We start from the raw sequence: 7919 nt of genomic DNA, 5'->3' as shown, positions 1-7919 counted from the left end.
AATAACTGTGACTTATTTATTAATACTCATTAGCATAGGTTTTCAAATGAGAAAGAAAGAGATGGGAATGAGAAAGCATTGTAAAGCACAGAGAGGTGTGGTAAAGCATAGGCAAGCATTGTAAAGCCCAGAGAGGTGTGGTAAAGCATAGAGAAGCATTGTAAAGCACAGAGAGCTATGGTAAAGCATAGGGAAGCATTGTAAAGCACAGAGAGGTCTGGTAAAGCATAGGGAAGCATTGTAAAGCACAGAGAGGTCCGGTAAAGCATAGGCAAGCATTGTAAAGCCCAGAGAGGTGTGGTAAAGCATAGAGAAGCATTGTAAAGCACAGAGAGCTATGGTAAAGCATAGGGAAGCATTGTAAAGCACAGAGAGGTCTGGTAAAGCATAGGGAAGCATTGTAAAGCATGGACAGGTCTGGTAAAGCATAGGGAAGCATTATAAAGCACAAAGATGTGTGGTAAAGAATAGGGAAGCACAGAGAGGTCTGGTAAAGCATAGGGAAGCATTGTAAAGCACAGAGATGTCTGGTAAAGCATAGGGAAGCATTGTAAAGCCCAGAGAGGTGTGGTAAAGCATAGGGAAGCATTGTAAAGCACAGAGAGGTTGTAAAGCATAGGGAAGCACTGTAAAGCACAGAGAGGTACGGTAAAGCACAGGGAAGCATTGTAAAGCACAGAGAGGTGTGGTAAAGCATAGGGAAGCATTGTAAAGCACAGAGAGGTTGTAAAGCATAGGGAAGCATTGTAAAGCACACAGAGATCTGGTAAAACATAGGGAAGCATTGTAAAGCACAGAGAGGTCTGGTAAAGCATAGGGAAGCATTGTAAAGCACACAGAGATCTGGTAAAACATAGGGAAGCATTGTAAAGCACAGAGAGGTCTGGACTCTAACCCTGGGCTTGAGACTCAGCTCAGTGATTTGGATTCCTGACCAAATTCTTAGTAAAGGTATTATTCAGCATGCCGCCGCACCGTGAACTAATAAGAAAAGACTTTCAATACCTGGCAGGCTCTTGTGACATATCAGGCGTGTCTTTCTCTTTACTCCTTCTTCTTCTCCTTGGAGTCGGGTCCATGCCTCTCTCTACTGAATCACTCGTTCCTCAGTTAGCTGTGTTTCTCCTCTGCAACACAATTGAAACAAGTCCGTTGTTAAAGAGTACAGCGCTTCAAATGTCATTTTTCTTTCTCTTTCTTTAGACCGGCCCCTTATCTTTTCATGCTGTCTGAAATCATCCCGAGCCCTTCTTGTTATCACAGTTACTCAAATGCTGGGTTCGTTTTTGGAAACGTCTGTGTTGCTAATTGAGTGCCATGGGAGCATTGTATTTTAAACAATTTTGTATCAATTAAGATTATGTTTCATTTTGAATTATTCATTTTGAACTTTAAATATACAGGTTAATACTAACAGTTACAAAAGCACTTAATAAGAAAAAAAAAAACGATGATCTTTTTGTATGTTTTGTCCAGTTGTTCTGCTTGGATTTTGGTGTCTGACCAAATTTATATTGGAGCTTGAGTTTCTCGCACTGTTCATGTCGTTAGGGTTACCCGATTTGCCCTGAAAAACTAAATAAGACGTTCTTTTTCTCCAAGTCACTGACGCAGTGCCAAAATAACAGTATTGTGCAGTAAAGAAACAAGGACCAGGGGTCACAAATGGAGATTAGATAAAGTGGCATTCAGAACAGAAAATAGGAGGCACTTTTTTACACAGAGAATTGTGAGGGTCTGGAACCAACTCCCCAGTAATGTTGTTGAAGCTGACACCCTGGGATCCTTCAAGAAGCTGCTTGATGAGATTCTGGGATCAATAAGCTACTAACAACCAAACAACCAAGATGGGCTGAATGGGGCCTCCTCTCGTTTGGAAACTTTCTTATGTTCTTACGTATTTAATACAATAATAGTTTTACCAAATTATAGTGGAATAGTTGTATGCTTGTGTCTTTAGGAAATATCAGTTTACAAAAGCTCGCTTATTTTGAAGACTCCATGTTCACAAGTATGCGGAAGCCCCTTTGGCAGTCAGCATACTCTGACATCATAAGTCACATGACCGGAACCTGCGAGACGTCAAGTTATTTTGCTTAAACATCAATAATAACCGAACAACGAAGAAGAAGAAGCGAAAAGGACGGAAAATACAAAGAAAAAATGATGTAGCCTATCATTGTGATAAGCTGAAATACTGAAGTACCTTGACAAGATGTTTTGCAGGTATGCGTACCGGCTGACTTTCACCTTGGATTATTAATATTATTATATTTGTGTGTTGTTGTTATTATTATTATGATGATGATGGATATAGTTTTATTATCCACTATCCTCAACAATACGAAGTATAAAATCGACTCGCACAAGCGCTCCTCTTCACTGTAGCTGAAGCGAGCTGCGGGTCACATGACACACGAAGTAAATGTCTTCAAAGCAGTTCCTTGGGTTGGGCAGCAGCTGGTTCATGACGAGAGAGAAACACAGACCTGTTCAGAGTCATGCGAGTCACGAACGACTTTAAATAATCCTGTGTGTGTCTTTATCTCACCTCGCTCGACCCGCTGACAAGTCTTGACAGCCCGCTATTAATAATGAACCGGTGAAATGCTGAGGTTCACATGCAGCTGTGGAGACATCTTTGTTTGCTCCTCCTTGAAGTCATCTCCGTGTCTGTATCTCCGAAATCACTCGTTCCGCAGTTAGCTGTGTTTCGACTGTGCGACACAACTGAAACCATTAACGAGGGGAGCACAGAGCACCCCGATATACTCACAGCAGAACAGCCTCCATTCACAAAACCTATAGCAACGCGATCATTAACGAGGGGAGCACAGAGCACCCCGATATACTCACAGCAGAACAGCCTCCATTCACAAAACCTATAGCAACGCGATCATTAACGAGGGGAGCACAGAGCACCCCGATATACTCACAGCAGAACAGCCTCCATTCACAAAACCTATAGCAACGCGATCATTAACGAGGGGAGCACAGAGCACCCCGATATACTCACAGCAGAACAGCCTCCATTCACAAAACCTATAGCAACGCGATCATTAACGAGGGGAGCACAGAGCACCCCGATATACTCACAGCAGAACAGCCTCCATTCACAAAACCTATAGCAACGCGATCATTAACGAGGGGAGCACAGAGCACCCCGATATACTCACAGCAGAACAGCCTCCATTCACAAAACCTATAGCAACGCGATCATTAACGAGGGGAGCACAGAGCACCCCGATATACTCACAGCAGAACAGCCTCCATTCACAAAACCTATAGCAACGCGATCATTAACGAGGGGAGCACAGAGCACCCCGATATACTCACAGCAGAACAGCCTCCATTCACAAAACCTATAGCAACGCGATCATTAACGAGGGGAGCACAGAGCACCCCGATATACTATCAGCAGAACAGCCTCCATTCACAAAACCTATAGCAACGCTATCATTAACGAGGGGAGCACAGAGCACCCCGATATACTCACAGCAGAACAGCCTCCATTCACAAAACCTATAGCAACGTGATCATTAACGAGGGGAGCACAGAGCACCCCGATATACTCACAGCAGAACAGCCTCCATTCACAAAACCTATAGCAACGCGATCATTAACGAGGGGAGCACAGAGCACCCTGATATACTCACAGCAGAACAGCCTCCATTCACAAAACCTATAGCAACGAGATCATTAACGAGGGGAGCACAGAGCACCCCGATATACTCACAGCAGAACAGCCTCCATTCACAAAACCTATAGCAACGCGATCATTAACGAGGGGAGCACAGAGCACCCTGATATACTCACAGCAGAACAGACTCCATTCACAAAACCTATAGCAACGCGATCATTAACGAGGGGAGCATAGAGCACCCCGATATACTCACAGCAGAACAGCCTTCATTCACAAAACCCATAGCAACGCGATCATTAATGAGGGGAGCACAGAGCACCCCGATATACTCACAGCAGAACAGCCTCCATTCACAAAACCTATAGCAACGCGATCATTAACGAGGGGAGCACAGAGCACCCCGATATACTCACAGCAGAACAGCCTCCATTTACAAAACCTATAGCAACGCGATCACTAACAAGGGGAGCACAGAGCACCCCGATATACTCACAGCAGAACAGCCTCCATTCACAAAACCTATAGCAACGCGATCATTAACGAGGGGAGGAGAGATTTGCAATTTCCAGTAAAATGTAGTTTCTATATTCCAATCTGTGCCAAACGTCACTTTAAAAACCCGTGTATTATGAAGGGCAGCAGTGTAGAGTAGTGGTTAGGGCCTCTGGACTCTTGACCGGAGAGTCGTGGGTTAAATCCCAGGTGGGGGACACTGCTGCTGTACCCTTGAGCAAGGTGCTTTACCTAGATTGCTCCAGTAAAAACCCAACTGTATAAATGGGTAATTGTATGTAAAAATAATGTGTAAAAAATAATGTAATTGTATGTAAAAACAATGTGATATCTTGTAACAATTGTAAGTTGCCTTGGATAAGGGTGTCAGCTAAGAAATTAATAGTAATATTGTAATAATAATGATTAATAAAAGCGACAGAGCAATGTGTTTTTGTTATTGGTAAAGTGAATCTGGTTTGGTGTGAATGGGATTTCCTTTGCGTCACTTTGCCCCTGTTGTTAATGTAGATTTTGTATCTATATCTGGATATTCCCTACTGGAAATTTACACAGATTTATTGTATTAGAATGCAATACATTGTGACAGAATTGTATTAAAACATATTTTACATGTGTATGTGTTTGAGATGAGTCATGCGAATCACATTTGAAATGCATATTCAACAGATAATCACATAAGAAATGTATATAAAAGACATTAAAACATGATGGAAATGCATTACATCTGAAAACAGGTTTTTGACGTGTTTCTAATGCGTTTTGTTGAATCACATTCATTTCGAAGTGTAGTTGATTTTCAAACTGGAGTCCCCTTATTCTCGTGTGTGCACTAAATAAACTGCAGGGCCTGCATCAAAACAATGAAATATCCAACACAATACCACAAAGAGACTTCACAAGTTTAGAATATGACACGTTAGTTTGTTCTTCTTGTTTGGATCATGTAGGCAGTTTCATTGATAGTGTTGTATTTAAGAGGAAGTATAGCCTATAGGTGTTTTACATTGTTTACAATTGAATCATCTTAAATGTTTTTGTTTTTCTAAATCGCATGAATCATAAAAATGTTTGCAAAGCTTTAAAATGTGGAACTTTGCTGACATTAATCAAAGACAAAGCGCGATTCGGTTAGAGATTGCAGCCAAAATCCCCACAAGGCAGCAGTGTGATGGAAAGATGCACACAGAGCACTTGTGTTTGATTTTTCTGCAGTAAAAAGGTTAAAAGCTTCCACACCAATTCAAATATTCTCTTCATGTATTGGCACAGTAAAAATCAGCCTTCAAAGCATCTGAAAATGATAACGCGACATTTGTACATTTTACCATATAGGCTACTTTGTTACGTTTGTTAACACAGTGTTTAATACAGCATTTCACAATTGAAAACGAAATGTATGCTAAATACAGCAGCATGACTGAAGTAAAAAAATGAGCCTTTTATAAAAATAGATTCACTAGAACAACATTGACAATTAAAAGAAAACAAAATCTAAAAGCAACGCTCACTTTATTACTGTTATTATCATGACGTGATTTAGCAGACCCCCTTATCCAGGGCGACGTGCGATGCATGTAACAATACAAATCAATACAATACACCGGTTCCAGTTTTTACAAAAGAAGGTTTGTTGGTTAATCCTTGCAACTCGAGTCTACCCAGCAATAATAAACAGTGTCCAGAAAGCAGTCTCGCTGACCTTTAGTCCTTATGATTCGCTCCATTTGAAAGCGCTACATTGTGATCACGTGTAGCGCGCTGTGCGGAAAAATGACAAGCCCCTTTAACATTGCACGAAATGCCTGCATCTTTCCTGTCATTTGCAGCCATCGGTTTAGATGTGAATGGGTGCCAGCCAATAAATAAATAAATAAATAAATAAATAAATAAATATTTCTGATGTTTTCTGATAGTTTTTCTAGTAGGGAAAGCACATATAAATCTATAATATTTTCAAACGTCATGAATAAATAAATAAAAATTTCTGATGTTTTCTGATAGTTTTTCTAGCAGGGAAAGCACATATAAATCTATAATATTTTCAAACGTCATGATTTCTGGTTTGATCGACTATCAGCCCAACCTGAGTAACACATGAACTCGTCTCTCTCTAGAACATTTGGGAAAGCACAAATATACATTCTGTCATTGGCTGACGTAATGACACATTCCCCCCCAAATCTAAAGGTGAAACTGCAGTCTCCTGGTTAATATCCTCCACTTCACATAAAAAGGAACATTTAATTGAGAAATGTTTCCATTTTACATTAAATCTCTTCACAATCTGCAAAGCTCTTAGGATGACAACACAATCTCTCCTGTCTGGAAAGGACACTTGAACCAAAGCAGTAATGAATGCAAATCTTTCGTCAAAACATACAGCATAATTAGCTCTCCTAGTCTGCCCTGTGTGAGTAATAGAGGAACATTTTACATTACCAATTTTAAATCGAGTGTACTCCTCTGAAGCCAAACCTGATAAACTCACATTATATAATACTTCAAGCACAAGTCTATGAGAAATGCCCACTTCATGACAATGACCAAGACATTCAACATCTGTACGCACCGCTAAAATACTCCTGGGAGTGAAGGACTTAAAGAGCTGATGCAACATAACAGCACATTCATGGCAAGCATTTGCAAAATAAAAACTGCTGTTAAATGGCAAATCCCTCAGAAGGCAAACATTTCTGAATATTTGCATTGGAACACCTTTGAACCCATGACAGAAACCAAGAATACAATGATTAAATGATTCAAAAGGAAAGCATGACCAAGCCCACATAGGACCCCATTCGCGGACAGCTTGAGGAATATACAAGAACAGATGAACATTGAAAGAATTGTGTTCCTTTCCATACAAAGGCTGGACTAATTCTACAAAAGAATTGAGATGTAGCTGCACTGCATCTAGCTCTATGATAGAGAGTTCTCTTTGGAGTAGTGCATAAATTGATGCAACTAGCAATGACCAGTGAACATTAAACTTCCACCCCAAACGTCCTCGCAACAAAGGTAGGGAATAAAAAAGGAAAAAGCTTCTCCATTCATTTCCCTTCCAGTACTTCCGTACTTTTACAGACCGTGGGTATCTAGTCACTTCCTCTGGAGGCGTCAAGCGCTGTGGCTCATCATCTATGGCTGTAATCTTACCACCCATATACCAAGGATCTGCGTGATGACAAGAGTCAAACCACAATGATGCCATTTGTTTAACTACACCTAACAACACTGCATGCATAGAATCGAGTACATAGCCATCAACTGCATCAAAACAAGGAATAAGCATCAAAGGAGACGGACCCTTCACTCCCTTTTTGGGCTGACACCCATCCAGGGCATCCAAAGAACATTGTACCACTGAATCATGAGTTTGCACTACATTGGAAAAGACATCGGGATATACATGACAAACCCCCTCCCCTTGGGCACATGCTCCCCTTTCTGTTCACACCAGCTCCATCCACACTCTCCATTACACTGTACCAGATTCTGTAAAAGAGGCCTTGCAACCCTGTCACATGTACAAATTACAGGAAAAACCCTGCTAGTCACAGAATTCGGAGTGGAAGGGTTTTCCCACACAAACCCCTAATTACCCAACTTTACAGTTTCTCCAACACATGGTTTAAGGAACGTGTTTGGAGGTGCCACACCACAAAGCTGTTAAAAAGGAATGTTTCCTGTGCAGCTCTGGAGCCATTTCATTTCCATGGAACTGTAGGGGCTAAATTGAATACGAGGATGATTTAAACAC

Source organism: Acipenser ruthenus, chromosome 53 (assembly GCF_902713425.1).
Source record: "Acipenser ruthenus chromosome 53, fAciRut3.2 maternal haplotype, whole genome shotgun sequence".
Taxonomy (NCBI): Eukaryota; Metazoa; Chordata; class Actinopteri; order Acipenseriformes; family Acipenseridae; genus Acipenser; species Acipenser ruthenus.
This window is presented reverse-complemented; position numbering follows the sequence as displayed.